Below are 27,483 nucleotides of genomic sequence, written 5' to 3'. Positions count from 1 at the left end.
AACTGTGAACCCTTACATAAGGGTATTTCATGCAAGAAAATGAAACCTCGAGGGTATATAGTGAATACCTGAAACTACGAGGGTATTTGGTGAATAAAGTCAAATCTCAGAGGCATTTCATGAAAAATCCGTAACGGAAAAGTTAACGGAGTTGACGAAAGATGGCCATTCTGCACGTTTACAAAACCTCGGGGGTATATGGTGAATACCTGAAACTACGAGGGTATTTGGTGAATAAAGTCAAACCTCAGGGGCATTTCATTAAAAATCCGATTATTGATTTATTTTTATCGTATGTTATTGATAAATAACTTGTGCAATGAAGATTATATCATTCTCGTCCATCATACAACATGTATTTATTCAAAATAAATTTTAAGATATGTACTCCGTAAAACTAAATTATTTTTGACTTATTGCTCTAAGAGACAACATTAGAAAAAATGATTGACAATCTATCATCTATAAGAAAAAGGTACGTGACTAAAGAAATTAGATTTTTCATAGATTTTTTAATTAATTGATTACTAATTAGACCTTAATCATGATGAATAATATATACCTTTATACTTCAGATAATTGTTAAAACTTTTATTTCAAGATAAAAATCACATGTTGCATAGGATTGCTAAAGATCTTGTAAACCCTTTTCTTTACTTTTCCATTAGTTATTTGTGACGAAGTCTTGAAATGAATATTAAGAAATTGGTTAATTTCAAAAGAAAAAGAAAAGAGGTAATTATTTTACGATAATAAATATTAATTTCTTAATGTTGGCTTATATTCATGCTAAAAAAGCAAGCACGCGTCGCGTGCATAAAAGACTAGTTTTACATAGTTACACACAAGTGATAGAAGTCATAGAACAATTGTACGGGGTAGAAGAGAAGGAAATACATGTTGTTATGTTTTACTTGAGAAACAAGTATACTTCATCCGTTTTAAAATAGTTGTAAACCTAAAACTTGTATTACCTGAAAAAAAAAATTAAAACTTGTTTTGTACCACCTGAAAATGAAAAGATAATTAAATAGTATCGGAAGTCAAAATGATGCAACTATTTAGACAATGATGTACTACGTACTAATTTTTAAGAATGCATCAAAGTCAGAAGCAGCTGAACCACCATCAAAAGTTGCCTTTCTAAATGCATCTCGCAACTCTTTTGCTCTTCTAACCATCTCCGTTCGCTCACCATTTTCCGGGTCCATAAATTTCGTCACAATTTGTGCTATTTCCTGCCTTGTAACTAAGTTCCCCGGGTCATTATTTAACACCCTCCATCCGATCTTTAAATCATTAACGATAAACTTGGTATTAGATGTTTGATCCATAAATATAGGGCAAGTGAGCATCGGAACACCAGCATATATACCTTCACAAGTAGAATTCCACCCACAATTAGACCTGGTTATCGGGCGGGGCGGGTTAGGGTCGGTGCGGGTCAAAAGAGGATCGAGTATTGAAAGGGTCATTTTTAGCGGGTCGATAATGGACGGGTCAAAAGCGGGTCGCGGGTCAATAGCGGGTCATTAGTGGGCGGGTCAATAAACGAGCAATGAAAAATGAAAAACAAAAGAGCCATGTGCAAGTACAAGTAAATACGAAGCTATACACGTAATTTTTTGTATCATTACTATTTTAATGTTCAAAATAATTGTAGTATAAGTTTGACCCTATAATGACCCTGTCCAATAGAGGCCCTGTCCAATAAGAGTCCCGCCCAATAAAAGCCCTATTAACTTGACCCTAACCTGATATCCATTGGAATACCCTGTCCAATAACCAGGTCTACCCACAATGCGTCCAAAATCCTCCTATAGACGGGTGACACAACACCCTCAATTGGTCGCACCAAGGTACTAAAACTCCAATTCGTTGATCACTAGTGTTAATTTCGTTGAACCTTGAAGTATCACCGCGTGTTACCCACAAAAATCGAACTCTACTCTCTTTAATACCCGCGACAATCTCTTGGAATTGATCGTTTGAAGCCGAGAGAAAACTTCCTTGTGAAATGTACAATACTGATCCGTTTGGTTGAGAATCTAACCACTTGAAATAGTGGTTGTTAATATCTTCCATTAGTTCGTTAGAAAGGTTCAAGTATGGTATCATTGGACCAATGTTGTAAATTGGAATGGGTAATTTTGATTTCAGGCAATCAATCACTTGCTCTTCAAATTCGTAGATAGACGTAGACAGAAGATATTGCACATTGTTTATAGCATCAACTGCTTCACGCATGCGGTGTAACGTCTTCTTGCCATCTCCATGGAAGAATGTTGGCAAATCTGCAATACTTGTTGAAGGAAGTCCTGGAATATAGTCCACAATCTCATCTCCCCTTTCTAGCTCACAAATTGGCAAGTTAAATACCTAATGTCAATATAAAAAGTTTCAAAATGATAAAGGTCGTAACCTACCACATTTAAGTCGTGTCACAATGATGACCTTTCATATTTATGTGTCATGATTTAAATTGTAAACTAAAATATTTAACTTATATAACGTATTATACATGTTACGAAAAAAATGTAGAAAAATCTTAATATTCTAATTTGTTTCCTTCTTTATATCGACTACCTTATTTAAAAAAATTCATAGTAAAAATATTGCATTGATAGTAAATATATTCTGATGACGTATAGTCTACCTGATGTCTATATGTACCAATTAAACTCTAACACGTAAGATTACACAACTAAATATTTTTTTCACAATTTGCAACCTTTGTCATCTCCCTAAAAAGTTTAACTGATTAAGTGCAAGTAATTATTGTATTGCAAATAATCTTGAGCTCCCAAATTGCATGTCTATGTTCGATTTAAAATGTGATATTCAGTTTAAATAAATAATGTAAGCATCTCCTTGACCACCAATTTGATATATTCATGCTGATTGATTATGTTTTCTCTCTCCTAAAAAACGGAGGCGTAGCAGTTACACACCGGACATTAATTATGCACGATGGTTTCTGGTGCCAATTGGAGGCGTTAGTAAGAGATTCTAGGGGGACATTTAGACACTCGGATCAATAAATTGCAAGAATGAGTTTACAAGTGCAGATAATAATAAGTTGCAATTTAAATAGAATGAAGTACCCAGGCCCCAGGGCCAGGGGCGGAATGAAGTAAAATTGCAGCATTATTATGGGCTGCTTAGAGGTGTAGTAATCTAATTAACATTCTTTGAAAATGAGAAGGCTAATGTTGTGTTTATGGCTGTAGGCTATGTGAGAATGGTTTAGGAGTGTGTTGACACTGCGTCAAAGGTATTCCAAGGCAAAGGGGTATATATGCTAGCATTACTGCTCCAATGGCATGGCATTGTCTAGAATAATTATATTTTCTAATATAAATACTGTCATTGTTTTTATAAATATTGTCATTACTTTTACAAATATTGTCATTAAGTATAGGAGAAAGCATTTGTTGACTTGTCAATATAAACACGTGAAATGACAAAAATACCTCGGGTATGGACAAATTAATACACCCCCTGGTAACCAGCGATGCAGCCTGCCTAGTTTTTGATGACATTAAGAAAGATAGCTTTTTTTTATTTTTATGAACATTTTTCATGTTTTTTTTCAATATAAATTACAAATGGGGGCGGGGGGATTCGAACCTGAAACCTATTGTACACAGGCCCTCAGTCTTAACCATTAGGCCAAGACATCATTGGTATGAACATTTTTCATGTTAAACGGGCATGTAGTACTGTATTATCTAGTGACAAGGTGAGATATAAGTATTATTTCAGAGCGAGTTTGTACTGGGTTGTTCTCTCAAAGTATTATAACTTTGACAGAAATGATTTTACATTAATAAGATGTCTGTTCTATCTTTTCCTCAAAAAAATAAACATAACTCCTATAATATGTTTAGAAATTAAATATGTATTATAAAATACATATCTCTATTATATAAGCCAACAGCTGAGGGCTTTTCGGTAAATTAACTTTTCGTGTCCCCAAACAAAAAGACAAAAATACCCTCATTTTGTTGTTTATCGGAGCCTTGCTGGTTCTTCGTTTCTAGGGTTAGATTTCATTTACCCCATCTCTCTCCTCTCACCTGCCTCCCTCCCGCCTCTCGCCCCCTCTCACTTTTCTCTCTCCTCTCACCTTCATTTCTCGGTGCTTGGTCTGAGGAGAGCTGAGCCTCTCTCCCCCTCTCACTTTTCTCTCTCCTCTCACCTTCGTTTCTAGGGTTAGACTTCCTAGGTAACACTTCCTCGCCGTCGTCCCTCATTAATGGCGGCTCTGAGGTCAATCGGAGGGAAATGCAGAGCTTTATTGGAGGCAGCGAATTCCTTCACCACTGCGTCAACGACCGCTGCTGCTGCTGCAAAAAGATCGAAGCGTCCTTTTTTCGCTGCTGGTGCTGCAAAAAGGTATTTTTATTAGATCTTTGGTTAAACTTATTTTTAGGGTTTTAGGTCCATTGCAATTGACGCATTTTGGTTAATTTTTCCTCTGACATGCCCTTCAACGTCACCAGCGAAGAGATGTACGGCATTTTCGGAAAGCACGGATCCATTAGCCAAATTCGTGAAACGTACTCAGAGTGATTGTTTTGTCAAGTAACAATATGGTTTGAAGTCGGAATTATGAGGTTTGAAGTTCTTCTGGATATTTTATGAACTTGGGTGTTTAAAAATTTTGGGGATTTGGATTTTTTGATTAAAAGAGAACTTGGGTGTTGAATTGGTTTTTGATTTTCTGTTATCGGACCTTTTTTGTTTGTTTTTTTGTAATATCTTCCACTTACATTAAATTGCGTTTATTTGAAACTTTAATTTTGAATTGTAATGTTGTTGGTTCTTCCGTTGCTTGCTATTGATGAACAATATATCTTAGGGTGTTCACGGGTCTGGTTTGGTGTGGTTTAGCCCTCAAACCAAACCACAAAATTGTTGTCCGGCCAAGTTTAACTATTTAAATAGCTTTCCGTTCAGTGGAGGGTGATTTTGTAATCATCCAACTGCAATGCCAAAACTATCAGTCTTTGTTTTCATATTATCTATGGAGTTGACAGTTTTCTCTGATATTTCAATTGGACTTGGAGAAGAGTGATTGTTTTTTCAAGTAACAATAGGTAGTTTCAATAAGAAGGCGCTTGGTAGTTTTTAGATGGTGACGGTGTTTCAATACTTATTTATTGTTTTTTTCAAACAGAGAAAGCTGAGTGAATAATGCAATGTAATGGCGAGTATTCTGCTTAGACGATGAGCCAGGAGTGCATAGGGTGTGGCTACCTGATTAGGAGGTGCCAGGCCTAGCAATGTCTAGAGAATTTGGGGATTACTGCATCAAGGATTTTGGCCTTATTTCAGTGCCTGAAGTGACACAGAAGAATATTACCACCAAAGACCAGTTCATCGTGTTGGCAACTGACGGGGTAAGTAACTATGTCCATGTACTTTCTGGGTTATGTTTTAACACCACTTTCACATTACAGAATAATTTGCTTCTATGACAAAGTTTTCAAAAGTCCAATATTTTAAATTTTAAGTGGTGCATTAGTTTGTGTATAATCTATTGGTTTTGGGTTCGTATTCTTTGTAATTGTTTACATTTTTTAGTTTGGATTGATTATGCTTTGGTGTGATTCCAGTAGAAAGGGAACCAATATAAGTTTGGAAGTGGGGTTGTCATTTTCGTGTTCGGGGTCGTAATTTGAATAGAAAGGGAACTGATATCACACACTCTATCTCTATCTCTCTCTTCCTCAAACTCCATCGCCCAAAATCTAAAAAACACTAAACTACAAAATAAATTTACAAAGAATGGAGACGGATCTTCTCTACTTTAGACTACAATTTAGTATGTCATTGCCATCACCGTCTGATCTTCTCTATATTCGTCCCCGAAGCCGCTGAAAACGCCGAAAAGATCGGAAACCGCGACGGAGGAGGTAAAAAGTGGCGACTGCGATGATCGCTGTCATTGTTAAGGTTCGTAGAAAAGACGACATCCACATTAGGATTCTGTAAATTTCAATTAGGTTTTCAAATTGTTTCAAAATCAATTTCATCTTATGTATTTTTTTGTGATGCAAAGGAAAGATTGATCGGCCATGGCGGTTTCTTTGTCGAACAATTTGGTGAAGCTTTATTTGCTGGAAACTGGGCAATATATTGGGGAGTGTCGAGGTCTCTCTCCAGAATCATCAAGGTATGTACTACTTTCCCTTTCAAATTTATGTAAAAGTCAACTTCCTCTTTTATTTCTTTCCATTTTAGGGGAAATTATAGTATTGTAATGTATGCTGATGAATAATGATGCATGATCAGTTCATTATACATATAGATAAATCCTTAATTACTTTCTTTATTGTTTGTAATTCTTTGATTACATGTATCATGTTTCTTTTATGGATGATTTTATGATTTGGATGAAATGGCAAGTTGGGGCAATTTGTTTATATCTGCTTGAAATTGGAGTATTGATAATATTGTTTGGTGGGGCATAATGTATGGTACAATGGAAATTATGATATCGATTTAAACTGAGATTTCATTTTTTCGTTTGTCCGTTATTATGTTGAAAATTTGGTTTCAAGTAGGATTATGTTGACATAAATTAAGGTGCTGGTTATTGTTGGTTTTGTATGTGGTTGTGTTTAGAGGTTTGAGTTAATCCATCAGTGAGTGAATCCCATTAGAAGAAGTTTGAATAGTAGGGGGATTGATTTTTGATATGTCGTCTTGAAAGCCAAGTCTCGATACTGAGACTGCTAAGAATCTGAAGCGAGCCTTGCCTTCTTGGATGAGTGCAAGAGACGGTGGAAATAGTGTTAATCAAGGTAATGATAGAATGGATGATGACAGTCAAGTGAACAGTTTGTAGAATAAAGTGAGAGGGTGAGGCAAAGGAGTGAAAGATAAAGATAATGGTGAAGAGAATTTATCTACAGCTGATAATAAATTGGAGTTCTCCAGTCTTTTGGTATACTTACATTTACGTTTGAGTTTAGATTTATGAATAATCCCATATGATGCAATTTTAAAGCACTTTGAAGTAGGAAGAAATCTATGCTAATTGTACATAATTTCATTGTTTTATTTCTTTACTTATTTGTTTTCCATGTTTGAACAGCACCGCCAGTAGGTACTAGAAAACTGTACTGAGGGTATGAACTCACTCTCCAACTCGCTCCCCTCTCTGCTGCTCCTGCTTCTCACAGGTATAATTTTTTATATTTATTTTTCATTTATTCTTATGATCACTCTGTAACTTTTTTTATTGTATTTTTATTTTAAAATTTTGATTATAACCCATTTCCCTCTTGATAAATTGATTAATGGGTACCTTCCCTAAAAAAACATTGATTAAAGGGTATCTTTTAACTTTGTGGTTTTTTTAATTTTGTTTTTAACTTTGTGGATTATGAGTTGTGACCATTGTCTGAATTAAGTTTGATTTTGGGAATTTCTTGATTGAAGGTTGGGAGTGATCATCTGCTATTTTGAGCATTTTTTGTGTTTTTGTGGATTTTCCCTTTTTCCTTGAAAAGATAAGTTTTGGTGGTGATTTCATCATTTCTGTACTATTACTGAACATCACCTAAGCAAATGGGTACTAGAAAACGGTACTGAAGATATGAAGTTTGTCCTTAAACGAGTGGATCAAAGCATTGTTGGTCGTTTACAATCAGTGGTGTCGACTACGTTTGAGAGAATTCCTTATTGCAAAGCTATTGATGTTCTGAAACAGGTTAAAGAAAAGAAGTTTGAGTTGAATGTCGAATGGGGTGTTCCACTTACCGAAGAACATGAAAGGTATATACTTAATTATTACTTGATGTCTTTTTTACCTATTATTATATGTACTAATTGAGTTAGAAATCTAACCATCATAATCATTTGACTAAATAAAGTAATTACCAGGGTTAGCCTTGCATCCATTAAGGCTTCACTTAAGGAGAAGAGTCACCAAGTGGAAGAGCTAAAAAGAACAGACAACAATAAGGAAGCATTACTTGCTGCGATTCAGGACCTTAAAAAAACAAATGAACTTGCTTCACAGCTAGAAGCTAAAGAGAAAAAGGGAACGCAAAGGCTACTGCAATCTGCAATGGTTAAGTATGATAGACTGCAAAGGGTGTCATTCTCTTCTGCAGTACAAACATTGCCCAACTGGGCAGTATCGGGAAAGTTAGTCTAACTATAAACTGTGTTAGTACCTAACAGAGCCTGGCAGAAGTTCTGGCATTTTGTGAAGCTGATTGTAATGATATAATCAATTTATATTTTGTTCTTTTGTTACCTTTCCACAACTATTGTGGGAATGGACTATTTCCTATGATAATTTATACATTTGTTTTTGAAACAAGCAGCCTTGGTTATTTTGTGATTTCAAGGATTTGGTTCGATACTGATTATTAGAAGCGTTTCTATTTCTGTTTCTGTTTCTTTTCATCCATTTGATGACGTCTAAGTTGGTAAAAAATAAAAACACACTTTTATTTGTCCTTCATGCATTCAAAACCCGGGTTGTAAATGGACTAGAAAATGTCCAAAGTTTATTTGAGGTTATTAGATGCAATAATGTGACGTTTCAATTTAATATCGCACGCATTGAGTGCCCTAATATTTTTAATATAAATCAAGTGGTAAGTTTACATTGAAAATTAGAAGTTGTTCGAGATAAAGGTTCAAACGCATATATATACTACTGATTATGTACTACTCGGTATATGGAGAAGAGAACCTAACCAGCTTATGTGTACTTATAGATTAATTGAATTATCTTGGATCACCTTACGACTAGTGGAGTAGAGCATACCTATAGATAATTAATTAATACTTGATATTTTGCTACATACAATTAGAAAGTAATTTTAAATTGCTTCTAAAAGTAGCTAGGGAGTAAGGAATACATATGGAGCATTATATATAATTACCTGATAAGTGAATGGGGAAATGACCATGTTGGATCAACAAGTCGAAGTGAGTGACAACGGATAAAAACGAAGATGAAAAGGTAACAAGCGTTGCCACCGGAATATTCCTTTGATTCCCAACGCCGACCACCCAACTCAACATCATGTCATAAACAATGATTGTTGGTGGCGACTCGAGCCGGTCAAGGGAGTTTGGTTAGTACGGCTTCTATGAAACCAGGAAAATCACCGGATCGACCTTTTTCAGAAGGAATAACTTGAGGAAGCGCAATGAACCGGAAATTAGCCGACGGTAAATGTGTGAGCTCGGAGCTGAGGAAGCCAAGCCACTCTTCAGTGACCACAAAAGTGATAAGGATGTTATTTGATTTTGAAAGGATAAGGTTACATAAGTTAAGCATCGGGTTTACATGGCCTCTACCGGGGTATGGTATCGTCACCATGTGGTGGTGTTTGTTGGTTGAATTTTTCATGTTTGGTGGTTCATCAATCATCAGCCAATGAAAGTGAGTTAAAAGGACTAGTGGACGAGTCGGGGCTATGGGCGAAAATTTCAATACCGGGGGTATTTCAGTCTTTTTAAACGGAATATGAAGGGTATTTGCGTATTTCCGTGTGCCAGTTAAAAATTCGGAGAAAATAAGAACGGGTTTGACTACTTGACCCCGTTTCCCGTTTTATTTTTGAAATTTGAAATTTGAAATTTGAAATTTCAGTTTTGAAAATCGGAAAATGTGTCATTGCTGTCACTTTCTCTCACCACATTCATTTCTCTCTTGCCTCTCATCTCTCCTCTCTCCACTCTCGACCACTCATCATCTCTTGTCATCCATGGTTTCAACTGCTAAAATTCCTAAATCAAGGTTGTGGAAGTATCAGAACGGAAGTAATTTGGGTATTTAACTCTTTGCAAGTTACTTCATATCCAAAGTTCAAGATCTATATTTGAATTTGGCCCCTTTTCAGGTATGTGTTAGTTTATTATCTCTGAGTTAGGGTTTTGTAATTACCTAATGAAATTCTAATCTTTCATCATTATTGGGTTCCTTGTTGTAGAGGCGCTAGTTAGGATCTTGCAAATATTAGGGTTTCCCACGAATTGGTGGAATTTTGGTCCAAGAATTGTAATACTCATATTTAATTTAGTATTTTAATGTACATTTCAGATTGAAAATTGCACTTTTTGGTAAAGTTGCACCATATAATCTTTACAAGCAAATAAGCAATTTAGTCATTATTTGGGTGTTATTCACTTAGTATATTTTCCCTCGTTGGGTAGCTGATTGACTAATAGGCAGCTCACTTAGAATTTCTTGTTATGGTATGGTTATACGTTGTTTTGCTGTGCTCGTACGAAGTATATTTTTTTTTTTATCTGTATACTGCTAATTTATTTGTATTCACAATTGTTTATGCGTTGCGGTTGTGGAAAGTTTAGAGATGTATCGTCCTTGATCTCAATCTAACTCATGTCACGGATGAACCAAGCCATATTGGCTCGTGGTCAAGGACTCGGTCGCTCCATGTCGACCCAATTACTATCTGGTAACCCATATGATATCTTTTGTTAAGTCACCACTTAAAACTAATGTCTTAGTGACAGGAAATTCAAATGTAAGTTGCCCACAACCAACTACTTCGACCAAATCCACCTTGGCAAATTCATTTTGGCAAATACTTTGACCAAGTATATTGGTTTAATCCTAATTAATTTACAGGACAGAAGCCATTGTTGTCGCAAGCTTAAGTTTAAAGTTTCCAGCAGCAAATTCTCACCTACCCTTACCCCTTACATTGACCTTTTTATGAATAGTGGGTAGTAACCTCTTAAGACCTACAAACTAATGCATTATCTTGTTTCCAGAGGGGTCATTTTGATACGATTTGCTACAACTTAGCTTCTTCTTGGGTTGCTGGAAATTACTTGGGAGATTGTCCACCCGTCTACAGATTATTAAAATGGGATACATTTACTTAGCATGTGCGTTTTGGTATAGAAAAGTGCATCTTGTTGGTACAGACTATAGATAGTACCATCAATTGTCAACCATCATGACAAGTTAACCACATTAAGAGTAGACCTGTCAAACGGGTCGGGTCGGGTTAGTGTCGGTCAACTTCGGGTTCGGGTTCTGTCGGGTCAGTCAGTTTCGGGTTCGGGTTGACAAATGCTTGTTCAAGACCCAGAGTGTTCGGGTTCGGGTTGACCCAACGGGTTGAGAGCTTTTATTACGCCTTTTTTTTATTTCGCAGTTTTTTACTATTATATGCCTTTTTTACGGGTTCGAATTGACCCACGGGTTAAATGATTATTATAAGTTTATAATTATTAGTTTTACTCATATAATAATTTAGATGTACATGAAATTAAAAGCATTTTAAATTTTTAACAGTGAAAGATCTAATTATTAATAAATATAAAGCATGAAAGAAATAGTAATGCAGCAGCAATATAAACATAGTTGTAAATTCGTAATAATAATATAACATTGCAGAGAGATCTAATTAGTAATAAATTAATAATATAATATAGTAGTAATTATATTAGTAATAATATAATATACTAGTACATATTTGATGCCCATTTTCTTGTGGTCATTAGTTTTCTTGTCCACTCTCACCACCGCGAGTCCGCGACTAGTAGCACCAGTACTTGCACCACCCAAATTAGGCTCAACTCCTACAACAAATGCAAATTTAAAATGATAGAGTGAAACATGAGGCAACCTATTAATTTAAAATGTACGACCCGTTTTGTAATTGCTGTATTTATTTTCAACCTATTACAACAGAGTTAAACATGAGGTAAAGCTGTATTTATTTTCTACTTTGTAATTGCAGGACCTTGCATATATGAACAAGCACCTCAAATAAACCGAAAAATCTAAATAGAAGCAGCAAATTAACCTATTAAAAATTATGCCAAATTAATAATTTTTAATCAAAACCAGCAAACCAAAACCTATTAAATATTATGCCAAATTAATAACTAAACAGTAGCAGCAAATTAGCCGAAGAAATTAAACCAAAACGGCAAAACATGATGATACTAAATTTTTAAAATAATTATTGCCCTGCTAAATGAATACAGCACTTTTAAGTTTTAACAATCAACATCAAATTCTCAAAAAATTAAACAACCCATATAAAAATATAAACACGGTTAGATTGTTAGTTTGTTACCCGCTAAATCGCACAGAATACAGATATATCAACTTGGCAATAACACTCTAACAGTCATATTATATTGAATTTAAAGTCTAAAATTGAATAATTGATAAAGGATTAAAGCTTTAAAGGGGTTACCTTCTTCGAGAGTGGGAGATGAAGATGATGAAAAAATTGATTGACCACGAGGAAATAGAATGCGACCTGCTGGAGAAGCTCCTCGCTTATGCAAAGGAGGACGAGAGCTTGACCGTCAACCCATGTCGGCGGTAAACCAGAGGGTTTGAGGCTATGAGAGAGAATGAGAGATGAGGGTTTGAGAGCAGCCAGCGGCTGTTTGAGAGTTTAGTTTTAGGTTTTGTTTTTTTACCCTTTTTTCAAAAAAAATAATTCAAAAAAATAAGTAAATCACTTTATCACTAAACCCGACGGGTCATACCGAACCCGACCCGTTTTGGACCCGAAAATTCCGGGTTGTTCGGGTTCAGATAAAAACGGGTTACGGGTTGAGAAATCTTGTTCAAGACCCGCTTTTTTCGGGTCGGGTTCGAGTCGGTTTTCGGGTCGGGTCAATTTTTGACAGGTCTAATTAAGAGTATAAAGAGTCTGCTAAAAGAAAGCTAATCAAAATAGTGCTTACAGCCACATGTGATCTTTTGAAGCAAACTTGTTGTATTGTCTCAACTTCAAAAAGTATAGAAACATAAAACAACAATGGCACAAAGGAAAAAAAAATCCACATATAAAGGATCGAACACATCTAGGCAGTGTAAAGATGACCATATAAACTTCGTTGTAACCAGTTTGGCAAGGGGTATCAGCACATCCATTTGTGCTAGAAAATATATAATATATTGAGATTTTGAGAATAAGGTTTTATAAGCAGCGAATGTTTAGATTTCATAATAAATAAAATGATCCCACATATTAAAATACATAGTAAAAAAATTTAATTTTCATTAAAAAAAACATACGGAGTAATTCCTAGTAAAAATATAATAAAAAAGCGTTTTCTGTCAATAATCCTTTATTGAATTAGGACCGAATATTGATTGATAATTCAAGCACTTGGAAAATTATGGAGTAATTAAGCATATGTTCAAGATAATTAGTCTTTTCAAGCCTTCACGACTTGCGCTAAATGCTTCATCATAGTACTATTATAATTTACATGCAATATTTAATCCATTCATTACAAACGTTTATAGATATTTGCTAAAACAATACCGTCGTAATAGAAGGTTACATTTACCTTTTTAATAGACGACTACTCTTTAAGAATCTAAGATGAGAATCCATACACACCTAGAAGTTAATTTATGTTTTAGTAAACACATCTAATACGACAATAAAAATAAAAGGTTACCCTGACTATGGATTTTTCTAGAGCAAAAATCATCTTTTTAAAGTTTAACTAGGCTTTTGAATCTGGCCAAAGAGGAAATTACTTGGTATAATTTTTGACCATGAATTTACAGGATCATTACACCTTTAAGGTAAAAAGAAAAAAAAAATAGTCAAACTCTAATTCAATAGACAAATTGGTTCTTTTGAAAATATAGATGTGCTGATACCCCTTTGTCGTATTGGTTACTGAACGCTGATCATATTGAGTAATATCCCCACGCACCCATGTTCGACTCCTTTCAAGGACAGACAAAATGTTTTTAACATAACATTACTATACGGGATCATTTTGAATATAAAGAAGTCATTTTGTTTTTATAGGGTTCAAACTTCAATCCTTTAAAATGGATATAGAGTCTTACAAATCAAAAGGGATTCTATTATAAATGATACCGTCCCAGAAATTCAATCAGACGTCATATACCAACTCCTTTGAGTGCAAATGAATTGATACCTATAAAACGCAATTCACATAAAGAAGTTCAAACGTCCCTCAGTACACAACACCCACAACACCCACAGAGAAGTTCAAACGTCTCTTAAAACACAACTCCCATAGAAAATTTCAAACTTCAATTTGGGGCTTCACAGCTTCGTTAGCATTGGAAAAAAAATTGTATCCCAACCATATAGCACCGACGATAGCTTGCTGTTTCTCGCTTATATTTTCCATTTCAATTGATAGGTGAGTGTGTAATTTTATAGATTACTACTGTTAGTATTATATAATCGTAATTTCATTTCTGGATTTCGTTTTTTATTTAAAAATTACGTTCTTCAATTCTTTATTGGACTGGTGAATTTCTGTTACATTACATTTGAATATGATCCCTTAATTTCAAATTTACAATTTGTTAATTTACGAAATCATAAATTAAGTCAGTGTTTAAAAAATCACCTTTTGATTTCTTTAAAGTTAAAAAGATCCCGTAAATTCTTATTCAGAGTTAAAATGAAAAAAAGATTGTTGATATCAGGGATCGAACACGCCACGCAGGCTGAAAGAAATATAGGAAGCATTGCGGTGACCATTGAGCCAAGGGGTATCAGCACATAACCTTTGGTAAAGTAAATTATTTTATCTATAGCTGCCATAATTGTATTAGAATCACTTTATTTGATTCTATAAAAAAAAATGACCCCGTATATTCAATTTACCTTGATTTCATTATTTTTTAAATGATCTCGTTAAATCAAAGGCATATAAAAAAAAAGATTGAAGAACTTTAAGATCTAGGTTATTCATCTGGGTTCCCAACCCGCCGCCTACTTCCTCAATGGCCGCCTTACCATCACCGTCGTCACCACCCTCATCAAACCTCCCTTCTCTTTCGAATCTCTTATTTCTTTTTCCTTCTAATATTACCCCTCTTACCCTAGATTCCGGCCGGAAATAAGAACACCAACGACCCACCGCCGTCGTGGTTTGACTCCAACAACCGCCCTTGGGTCGAAGACCACAACCGCCAAAACCCTAAACAGTAATCTGGGTTCATAAATCTGGGTTTATGAAGAACATGAAGAACATAAGAAAATCAAAGTTTAATTACAAAAATTTTAATTCAACCAAAAACTTTAATTCAAGGAAGAACGTGAAGAAAGGAAGAATATAAAGAACAGAAGAAAATCAAACACCTCCCAAGAACTGAGGAGATCACGAAGAACGGGAGAGAACACTGAGAATGGATGAAAAAAATTCAACCCAAAAATATGTTTTCTCTCTCCTGTTGAAAAAAAATTCTGAAAAAAAAAATAATGCATTAATTAAGTTTATTGTAATCTGTGTAAAATTTGAAATTCAAATTTGAAATTAAATTTGAAAATTTGGGAAATTTTAAAAACGGTTTTTTCATGAAATGCCCCCCAGTTTTCACGAAATTCACCAAATACCCCTCGACGTTTCAAAATTCACCAAATACCCCTAACATTCAATGTAATTCACCAAATACCATAAATGACGTCATCATCCCCTAATTAACCCAATTAGCCTCTAATTAACCCATACTATTTTGTTTTTCTTTCCTCCATTCTTTTCTGTCTCCCCCTTCCTTGTTCCATTTCTGTTCCTTTCTCTTTCCTTCACCGCCACCACCGCCATCGGCCATGGCCCTGCCAGACCAACATCGTCGCCGACACCACTCTGCCTTCCCGCCGCCGACCTGTCTTCCTACCTAATATCTTTCCTTCCCTTCCCTTGATTTCTCTCTCCTCTCCCCAAACAAAACCAATTAAAACTTCAGATTTTTCCTTTTTTTCTTTTACGCACCACTGTGATTTCTTCGGCCGAAACTACCACGACTCCTCTACAACTCCGCCCTGCTTCCCCTCCGTTAATTCCTTCCTCTGGTTCCTCCACATTTTTATTTGGTTTAGTTGAAATTCATGGTTTTTTGTTTTTTTAATGAACAAGCTATCTTGGATGTTAATGGCAGCCATTGTGAGGTGTTTTCCGACGACTTTTCAGCTACTAATCCGACCCGTTAGTGTAGGATGGTATAGGTTGAATTTAGGATTGGTTAATTAAAGATACCCCTTTGTTTATGGACTTCTTCCACGCTGACTGTGGAGATCGTCCAAATCGGAGATAGAAATTACTCCGTAGCAGGTTATTAACTTATTTAAATTGTTATATGAGCAACCAAATTTGTGAAGCGTAGCTTCCTTCTAACATGAATTCATGATTTGTCAACTGAAATTTTGGAGGAATTTACACTTTTATTGCTTTTTTACTTTCAGATTAGATGCATCGCAAGAAATTGGCTGATGTTTCCTATTGAAGGAGCTATATCCTGGTAAAATTGAAGAGCAGTACAGCTATGGCGGCGACGAGTTGAAGAAATTGGGCAAAGTTTCTAGGGTTTTGGTATTTTCTTTGGGACAAATTATTATTGGACAGTGTTGGAGGTAGAAGAAGGGTGGCTTCCATGGCATCCATGAAAGAAAGTGAAGAAGGAAGGGGGAGAGAGAAAAGGAAAATAAAAAAAAGAGTTAAATAGGGGATTAGTGGGTTAATTAGAGGTTAATTGGGTTAATTAGGGGCTGATGACGTTATTTATGGTATTTGGTGAATTATATTGAAGGTTAGGGGTATTTGGTGAATTTTGAAACGTCGAGGGGTATTTGGTGAATTTCGTGAAAACTCAGGGGCATTTCATGAAAAAACCGTTTTAAAAAATGAGGGCATCTTTAAAGATGTCATTTCAGCCAATGAATGGCATGATATACAAGATTCCATGTACTCTAGGAGTACATATAGCACCATCCCCTTTTGTTATGTTTTTAACCCTTAAACTTATGTTATCTTATGTTATTTTATATTATTGGCTTTTATCGGAAGTATTACTTAGTACAAAATATAAGATACGTTTAACTTAAAATTAAGTGCATGCTAATAAGATAAAATAAGATAATACTTCGTATAAGAGTGCTCGTAAAGTAAGGTAAGGTAAGGTAAGACATACGATACTTACAATTGTTACATGTTATAAAACTAGTAATAAGCGCACGAGACGCGCACGCGCGTTAATTACATGTTATGAGATATAATATTGCACAAACATCATGGAAACTAAGTAACAAATAAGTTATTCGTATCTAAGATATATAGACTCTAAAATGTTAATATAAACATAAGTTTGATAATGAATAAAAGTTGAGCTTAACTTTTGGAAAATAACCACTTTTTCTGCCATGTTTTCATAAGTCATTCTCAGATGGAGGGTACCATTGTATATAGTTGGGTACCATTGTACATAGGAAGGGTATCATTATATATTATAAAAAAAAGATGGTCAAATATAATTTTCGAATTTCCGTACGTTGCACGAGATCTAATGTCTTAAGATAATATAATTAAGATAGGATAAAGAAATATAAGATAACATTAGTTCAGGTCGGTTACAAGATAATGACTAATAAGAAACCATAAGTGAAATAAGATTAAAGGTCAATAATTTCATAAGTGAGATTTACTACAAGTTGTTTAAATATTCCCAAAAGTTGAAATTGACATATAAATTAATACCACTGAAGAAATATATTGTCTGGTTGTATCCCTCAAATGACTTGTGAAATTTTGACAAATTTCGAAGTTTCAAAAAATCAAAATATTAACTGAAAATTGACTAATAATTGTAAGACGTACTATGTAGGCCTACTTATAACATATATACGAACTAATGAACTATCAATGTAAGTATGAAATTTGTAAAATGATCAAACTTCAAATTAGTTTAGCCTATGTAGGACTTGAACCCACATCCATGTGATGTGTGATTACACATTACTCTACCATTTGAGCTAATAGGCTTTACAAAGACATTTAAGAAAAAGAGTTATTAAAACTAAAATTTATTATAAGCATAATAAATGAGTCTTATGAACCTGAACAACATAAAGAGCAGCATGCCAAGTAGAACAATTAGTAATACTCAGCATTTTAAAGAAAACTTACCCAAAAGGCCAAAAGCATCACGTAATTCAAACCTCATTCCTTTAATTTTAATTCAAACCTCATCACATAAAAGTGATTGATCCTAAGGATTGAGACATCCTCAAATCACCAATCAGGAGGCACTTGGAAATTGCTCGAATGCGAATGAGTCAGGTACTCCATGGAGATCATTCAAGTTCACCTTCATGGTTATCCTATATGATCCTACTCAATCTTAATTCCACACCTTGATATCAAAGGGTATTGCAGATTGAGGATAATGAGTTTAGTTACACTATTGTCATTATAACATGATCTACATATTCTGACAATGAGTTTATAGGACCAAGATAGCCAACATGTGCATACATCAGTGATTTAGTTTTCAATTGAACAACCTCAAATGAAGGAGGCATGTGAATTGACTCAAATGAACTTATGAACAACATTGGTATCACCAAATCACGCCAGAAAACCCCAATGAATTAATCCCCATTTAACATATACGGAGTACTAGACAATTCCCACAAAAATAAAAGTAAGAACAATAATTCCAAGCAAAGCACAAAATCTGCACTGCCGTTTACGAATTAAAATAAAACCCCAACCAAGGCCGAAAATTCATCCTCAAAACACATGATAATTACTAGATCTTAATTGTTGAGTAGTGAGGTTTTGATGATTATAAACAAATGATGATTATCTAATTAACATGTGTGCTAAGATGTGCATAGGAAGAACAAGCTATGATTAAACCAAGAGACAAGGGACATGAGCAATGATAAGCTATTGTTGACGAGAGCGGAGATGGCTACGTTATACATGTTGTTTATATGTAAATTAGCATTTACATTGGTAAACTTCATGTGGTAAGTAAAGTGACAAAGGAGGAACGAAATGATACTTTATATGGTCCAGCAGAAACAACAAGAAAGAGATCAGAAACAGTTTAACAGAGTTCCTACTTGTCTGACTGTTCCTGTTCCCAGTCACCTGTACGAGATACGCATGCGTGCATCAATAGAGTTTAGGAGTGCATATAGTTCTTTCATATTTGCATCCTAATATGTTCGTTATATGCATGTGTAATTAAGAGTCCATATTGGGATAAGTTGTTTATTAGACTTAGGACTTTGCATTAGTTTAGGTCTCTTATAATATCCTATCATACGTACATATAGTTGTGTGTGATTAGGACTCTTCATATAGTTATATATGCATTAGGAGTCTTCTAGGAATGCATATCATAGTTGGTCTCATTTATCATATATTATGGTGCATTGTAGACGATGTAGGAGTCTAAGAGTTTTAGTTTGCATAAGCATGTTAGGAAAGATTAAATGTTTAGAGTTTAAGCTTTTATAATTAGTATTATGCATAATATAGGACTGTCTAGATTCAATGTATTTTAGGTGTTTGAGTCACATAATACTTGCCGTAAATATTAAGTTCATATTAGGATAGGAATAGTATTTATCCACTAGTATATTATATTCCATATTATCCTATGTGTATTTTAGTTAAGCAAATATTATAATATATGATTTATGCATATTTATCATACTTGACTCAATATCTAACGTGGTTTATTATGCATGCAAATAAATGATAAATGACGTGTGTAGGTAAGACTTTGAAGAAGACCCAAAGACTTACAGGAAGAACGAGGATTCAAGAGTTAGAGAATCCAAGAGAAGAGGAACTTGGACTCGAGGAGAATTAAGAGTACAAGTACAGAGAAAGAGAAGAGAAGAAAATCTAGTAGCATTAGTGTGCTTAATAGATTTGTTTTAGAAACTGAAAGTTCGGAGCTGGTGGAACAACGTACGTGGAACAGTGTCAATGACGAGGGTACTGGTCCTAGTCTGCACGTAGTATATAGGATTGCATGAGTATAGTATTTAGATCACGTTACCTTAGAGTTTGTGTCCTAATAGAAGTCTAAACATAATAATACTAAGTCATGTACTAAGGAGTTTTAGTATAGTTAGGATTATGTGTTTGATAGTAATTAGGATTGCATTAGTTCATGGTTAAATAATGTTTATCTTATTTAAGAGTCATGATAGGAAAGGAGTGTCGTTTAGATAGAGTTTTCATTAATATATCTACTGCATAAAGAGTTATTATTCGATCATATGTTTGTTAGAGTCTTAGGATAAAAGTCTATCATGATAGAGTTCTATTAGGTCTAGGATTCCTAAATAAAAGATAAACATAAAATATATCTTCTAGGGTTAATAGGTAACATGCATCACTATATATACTGCATTCATAAGTCTAGGAAAATTGTCTGACTTAGTGGTGTTACGTGCTTAAGTTAAATCTACATTATAACCCACGTCAGTACCGTCAGCTCCTGTTCCACATACGTAGTTCCTGCTCCAGCAGAATTTCAGATTCTATTTGTTATTCTATCTTTTATACTTGAGAGTTGGGAAGGGGTTTGAGTGAACCTTGTAATTGAGAGAATCAGTTTGAGTCGAGCTGAAGAGTTGAGAGAGAAGATCTCTAGAGAGATCATTGAGAAGGAACGGTTGAGGGACTGTTCATAAGGGAGTTGAGTTTAGGGAACTGTGATTTTCCTAATTAGTAAAAGGGTTTAAGTCCCTACGGGGCCGTGGTTTTTCCTCTCTATTAGGGTAGAGAGGTTTCCACGCTAAAATCTCTCTTGCAATCTCTTAATGTTTTTAATTCCGCGAAAAAGTAGATCCAACATCTACAAACACTAATTCACCCCCCTCTTGTGTTGTTCATCTAAACTAACACTAATAATTCAAACAAATACCAACTAACTAAAGATCAAAATTAAAACTCTATTCATAGGACCAGAGAAGGAAAAGATAATGAAATTACAAACCTAATATCAGATGTAATTAATTCTAAATGAATTAATCCTACAAACAGCAAACCAAATTGAATTTCCAACTGTTTAGAGCCAGATTTGAACAAGATTCTAAACCCTAAACAACCCAAAAGTAGCTGAGAAAAAGGAAAAGGTAATGAAATAACATACCTGATTATCAGATGTGACTAATTCCAGATTCTTCAACCCCTTTCACTTCCTCTTGTCTCTATTTCTACATCTCTCACCGACGGCGAAGGAAGATGTAGATGATAGAGAGCCTAAATGAGAAGACATAGATGAAGACGAAGAAGAGACCAAGACCTAAATCTATTTCTCTCTCCTCCTTTCACTTTTCTTTCATTTTGATGGAATCGATGTGAAAATTTTCCCGCTCAGTCTTTTGGTCTTTGGCTCACCCCGTTTTCAGTTTTTACTGCTCCGTTTTGCCTTTTTCCCTCCTTTTACGTGGTAACTCATTTCCACGTCATTTTCCTTTAAATATTTACTCGCTATTGGTTTCGTCGCATATAGCCGCTATGTGTAAGTAGTTCCCCCTAGTGGACTAGCGGCATCGGTTGGGCAGCGGTACTTGTGTGTGCTTATAACAATTGTTCAAGACCCCTAAATTACGACAACAATTTGATTTTGGCCTTTGGTTATCGTTCCAATAATACCTTTGGTAGTGATAGTGTTGTCCTATTTTTTTTGGTAGTGATAGTGTTGTCTTACTTTTGAGATGTGTGTTAATTTATAACAACTGTATAAGACCCCTAAATTACTATCAATTACGTTTTGGCCAAATGGTTATGACCATTCTAAAATGATGCTCCACTTAATAACTCTTCACAATGTAGAAAAAGCTCAAAGAACATTTAGAAGATTCAATGACAATTCTCAATATCAGCTCAAAGACACTAAATTTTAAGAGGTAGATAAGCTCCCAAAATAATGCAGTGAAGTTTGTGGCAGTGTATAGAGTCAAAGGTTAGCTTGTGTGACTCCAATGCCTTATCCTCAAATACACGGTTGAGTATTTGTGTGTCGGTGATGCTAAGGAGAGTTTATCCTCAAACATAACCCCAAATTCTGGATTCTTCCACATTAGCTTTTTAGTACTTTCTCTGTATTTTTTAGGAGTCACATGTTGACCGGCACAAATATTAATGAATAATAGTTGAAATTAATATAATCCAATATATGTAATTAAAGCAGGCATATTTGTTGAGCTATTAAAGCGCCACATATGAAATCTTTATGTTTCGGCTATTGAGAAACAAGATTTCAAATTTATTTTAGAATTGAATCATGTGTGTCCATGTAGATAAATGATTACTCCCTCCGTTTCAAAATGTTTGTTACGTTTTGATTTTGGCACGTTTATTAACGTATAATTAAAATTCTTTTTTTTTTAATTTTAAATGTTCTAGATTCCATCATAAATCTGATTCCATCTTTCCAAATTCTGACATTTATTACTTTCTTTGAATATAGTGCAAATCTGCTTTCATCTCTTATTAAAAAAAAAATACCTCAATCCGCTAATCATTGAAACAACCAATAAGATTATTTTATTACCAAAATGAACCAATAATTAAAAATCACATAGATTACTAACTTGTCATAATGTGACTTTTGGTTGCATGAGATTTATTGAGTTGAAAAGTTGGACCAATTAGAAATAAAAGTTGGCTCAAAAAATAATAATAGTAACAAGTTTATAAATAGAAAGATTCTTTATGTAACAAACATTTTGAAACGCTATTAAAGGAATACGTAGCAAACATTTTGAAACGGAGGGAGTATGTGTCATGTAGATATTTTAATTAATTAATTACTAATATATACAACTCTAGTAATTAAAAAATAAATCTAAAATAAAAATGAACCCAAAATAAAACACTATAATAATTAAAGAATAAATATAAAATGAAAGCAAATTCAACCACTATTAATTACGTATTAATCAAATCAATATAATAATCAAACACTCTATTTATTGATGACGTATTAATCTCCCTAATTAAAAAAAAGTACAAAAATAGAAAAAAAAAATGATTAAATACGAGTACTTATGTACAATGCACTATAACTAATTTAAGTATTTTTGACATCCAAATTCTTATTCAAATAATTAATACAATATAAACAAAAAAAAAACCAAATTTGTTATTTAGAAAATAAAGCCTTTTTGAATTAGAATTTACAAATTAAAGTCCTACCTAAGCCCAAAACACTATGAGATTAAAGTTCAATCATATTCAAATTATAGTGATTAAGTCTTAAGTTGATGGTACTGTTAAATTCATAAGTCATATACAATCACATCTTTAACTTTTAATTTTGGTCATCAATGACTACTTCTTTAATCTGAATCCATGCATATACTATGTATATTTTTTAAACGTATAAATATTAAAATTTTACAACTTGATATAACATAAAATTCTATAACATAAAAAAGTAAAACGAAATTCATGCATCGCACGGGCTTCAAAACTACTACCTCCGTTTCATAAAGTTCTTTACGTTTTGAAAAATGTGCCCAAAAATCAAAAATTTGACCATAAATTCCCACCACTATAGCTATCAAACATTATCATGAGATATCTTGTTAGATTGGTCTCAAAATGTATTTTTTAAATATCAAATTTTTATAATTTTTTGTTGTATAGAATTGGATATATTAACGGTCAAACATTGCACCGGAGTCCGTGCAAATAGTAAGTGTAAAGATCTTTTTGAAACGAGGGTAGTAGTAATAATGTAAGTGAGGTAGTCGGCAATAAAGAAATAATAAAATATATAAAAACAAGTGGGTGTGAAAATTACCAAAAAAAAAAAAAAAAAATTATTTATGATTTAAGTGGGGTCATGGCAAAATAAACAAATAATAAAAATTGAGGATTGAGTGCAAAAGTTACTAAAAATGGAAGTATGACTACTAAAAAAAATACGATAGGAAATAGTAAGTGCGACTCATAAAAAAATGGAGGGATTAATTTTTATCTACTTTTTACATTACTAGTGAAATGTACGTGCGTTGCACGTGGTCTGTATTCATTTGAACTCTAGGAACTAATTTATATGTACAAAAAAGATTTAGAGGATAGTTTGTAACGCTGCTAAATTGCTAACTACTTTAGCTTGATCCCTCAAATACTAATAGGTATAAAGATTTAGTAGAGCTATACAAAAGTACACCAAAAATAGATCATTTCTTTTGTCATTGTCGGTTGCACATCTTGCATTGCATAAACTGACTCAGGCAGAATGTCCTACGTCTTATGTTTTAAGGGCCTAGATGAAGATTCCGCTGAGTGTATAAAAGCAAAATAATTAGCACAAACACTCTTAAACAGCTCCTCGATCAGCCGGTGCCTTCTTAAGTTCCTTCGGATATATTGTTAAGTGCTTTAGCTCCTAGTAAATAGAACACAAATAAATCAATAAATAAATGAGAAGTACAAGTACAGATAAAATGTAGCGATATGAAATTAAAAAAACACATTACAATTTCTTAGATTTTAGCTAGTTTAACATAGAGTATAATCTCAAATTATACCATAAAGTTATTTCAAAGTGGTTAATCTAATTCTAAAAAGATCAAACTTTTAGGCCATTCTATGACATTTCGAATGGATGAAGGCATCTGGATCAAATAGAGAGTTTTTAAGAGTTAAGACATTCGCCTAGCTACTACTGAAATGTAGATACCACAAGTTCACAAGAAAAATCAAGTTATGCTACTACTGAAATGTAGACGAAGCATGATCAAGGTTCTGAAACCATATTATGGTGATTTCAAGAGGAAGATAAGAGAATGAAATATATGGTTCTAAGTCCCTTCCTCCACTCCCTATCGACCAAATATTCAATCCTCATGTAAATGCGCTATAACAATTGTTTACCATGAATTGTAAGCGAATAGAATAAAGAAACATAGTGTGAACACTGAAATCAAATAACATGTACACTATTCATGTTCATTTTTTGAAGGTAAACATAAACATCTCCTTATTCAAAACTCTAACCCCAAAAAACTGTTAGCTTATGATACATATGAATAAACATAAATCATGCGGAAAAACCATAAAGCCAGGAAACATATTATTTACACATAATCATTTAGCATAATTCAGATGCATACACTTTGTAGCGTGCCCTCCCTAGCTGCGCCCGAACCGAACAAGAACAAGTCTCTAGGACTCCAAGTGTCGTCCCTCCGTAGATAGTCCACAGCACGTCCGGATCCGCCTTAAGCTTGACCAACTAGAATCGCCCTTAAGGTACTAGGAAATTTCGGCTAATAGGCTACAAATGTTTGGCTGATTTTGTTCCAAAATCTTACCTTTGAATACTTCAATCCTCGATGTAAATATGTGACCCTAGGCACCTATTTATAGAGTTTATGGAAATGAATTATAATCCTATTAGGATACTAATTAGTTTAATTAGAATTTCATTAAAACTCTTTTAAACTAATTCTATTTTTATTAGGATTAGGATTTAATCAATGAACGAATTCCATCAGCATTAGGATTCGTATCGAACACAAACGTTGCACGACCACGAGCGTACCGCACAGCCTGCGCAGGCCTTGCGGCCCACACGAGCAGGCGCTGCTCGCAGCCCACGAGCGTCAGCCCGCGCGCGCACGCCTTGGCCTTGCTGGGCACCTATTTATAGAGCGTCAGCCCGCATAGCACGACGCTACTTCTTTGCTCGCTGGGCGAGGCAGCGCGCGCTGTGGCGCAGCTCGCTTGCTGCCCACACGCCACACCCTCCTCCCATCGCCCATTGAGTCGCACACGCCCAGCTCCCTTGCTTCGCGCGCGCGTCTCTTGCTTGTTGCTCGTTGCATTCGTACCGCATGGGCGACGAGCTCCCTTGCTCGTCGTCGCATGCCCGCACTATACAACACCCCTTAAGGGTAACACGTAGCTTCCTTTGCTTTGTGCGTGCAACATTTATGAGGGTTTTCATAAAAATTTTAAATTTAAAATTTAAAATTAACGACAAATTAAAAAATCATATTAATTTCATAATTTTAGGGCGAAAAATCGAAAATTTATTAATTAATTAATTTCCGATTAACATGGATTCAAATCTAGGTCATAAAAATTTAAAATTTAACATAAATTAACAATTTTTATGGTGGATTTTAATCATGGATACCTAATTAAATTATTAATTAATTATGAAAAACAAATCAATTCTAAATTATTCGAATTTAAACAAATTAATCATAATTACAAATTAGGTTGTATAATTAACAAGTCTAGGCATTCATAATTGTTAAACATATACTGTAGGTCAATCAAAAACTCAAGATTTATCAACAAGAATCGCAAATATTCAATTTAACATCTTAAATTTACAAACTTTTGCGTTCGAAAAACTTAAACCTCCGAAAAGTCATAGTTAGGCTTCGAATTTGGGAATTCTGGGTTCGACCGAAAATTACTATTTTTGTCAAAATTTTAGAATGCCTTTTACATGCGAAATTGACACAAAAATCACTCGATTTGGTTGAGTAACGAATATTCTGCCAAAAAACTGCGTACATATAATTAAATAAACGCAATTTGTAATTAATTACGAAAACTAATCACCCTTTTAATTCCTTGCAAATTTGTAAAATTTCACCATGTTCATGCAATTTAGATTATGAAAATAATAAGAGGCTCGTGATACCACTGTTAGGTTATGATACATATGAATAAACATAAATCATGCGGAAAAACCATAAAGCTAGGAAACATATTATTTACACATAATCATTTAGCATAATTCAGATGCATACACTTTGTAGCGTTCCCTCCCTAGCTGCGCCCGAACCGAACAAGAACAAGTCTTTAGGACTCCAAGTGTCGTCCCTCCGTAGATAGTCCACAGCACGTCCGGATCCGCCTTAAGCTTGGCCAACTAGAATCGCCCTTAAGGTACATGGAAATTTCGGCTAATAGGCTACAAGTGTTTGGCTGATTTTGTTCCAAAATCTTACCTTTGAATACTTCAATCCTCGATGTAAATATGTGACCCTAGACACCTATTTATAGAGTTTATGGAAAGGAATTATAATCCTATTAGGATACTAATTAGTTTAATTAGAATTTCATTAAAACTCTTTTAAACTAATTCTATCTTTATTAGGATTAGGATTTAATCAATGAACGAATTCCATCAGCTTTAGGATTCGTATCGAACACAAACGTTGCACGACCATGAGCGTACCGCACAGCCTGCGCAGGCCTTGCGGCCCACACGAGCAGGCGGTGCTCGCATCCCACGAGCGTCTGCCCGCGCGCGCGCGCCTTGGCCTTGCTGGGCACCTATTTATAGATCGTCAGCCCGCATAGCACGACGCTACTACTTTTCTCGCTGGGCGAGGCAGCGCGCGCTGTGGCGCAGCTCGCTTGCTGCCCACACGCGACTGCTCGCCTGGCACACGCCACACCCTCCTCCCATCGCCCATTGAGTCACACACGCCCAGCTCCCTTGCTTCGCGCGCGCGTCTCTTGCTTGTTTCTCGTTGCATTCGTACCGCATGGGCGACGAGCTCCCTTGCTCGTCGTCGCATGCCCGCACTATACAACACCCCTTAAGGGTAACACGTAGCTTCCTTTGCTTTGTGCGTGCAACATTTATGAGCGTTTTCATAAAAATTTAAAATTTTTAATTTAAAATTAACGACAAATTAATAAATCATATTAATT

General features: G+C 34.7%; 2 long non-coding RNA genes and 1 pseudogene across 2 annotated transcripts; 1 reads left to right on the top strand and 2 right to left on the bottom strand.

The window, feature by feature from the left end:
* Positions 1–727: 727 nt before the first annotated feature.
* Positions 728–9,406, bottom strand: LOC110776758 (UDP-glycosyltransferase 87A1-like; annotated as a pseudogene).
* Positions 9,407–9,418: 12 nt separating this feature from the next.
* Positions 9,419–16,823, top strand: LOC130460664 (uncharacterized). The gene is made up of 2 exons (XR_008920613.1): positions 9,419–9,878; positions 16,224–16,823. It is a non-coding gene; the product is annotated as an uncharacterized lncRNA (long non-coding RNA).
* On the bottom strand, positions 11,311–14,426 carry LOC110780562 (uncharacterized). Its single transcript, XR_002531499.2, has 2 exons — positions 12,219–14,426; positions 11,311–11,592 (listed from the first exon to the last, which is right to left on the bottom strand). It is a non-coding gene; the product is annotated as an uncharacterized lncRNA (long non-coding RNA).
* Positions 16,824–27,483: the final 10,660 nt, after the last annotated feature.

This window comes from Spinacia oleracea, chromosome 5 (genome assembly GCF_020520425.1).
Source record: "Spinacia oleracea cultivar Varoflay chromosome 5, BTI_SOV_V1, whole genome shotgun sequence".
NCBI lineage: Eukaryota > Viridiplantae > Streptophyta > Magnoliopsida > Caryophyllales > Amaranthaceae > Spinacia > Spinacia oleracea.
Note: the sequence above shows the minus strand (reverse complement) of the source record. Positions and strands in the feature narration are given on the sequence as shown.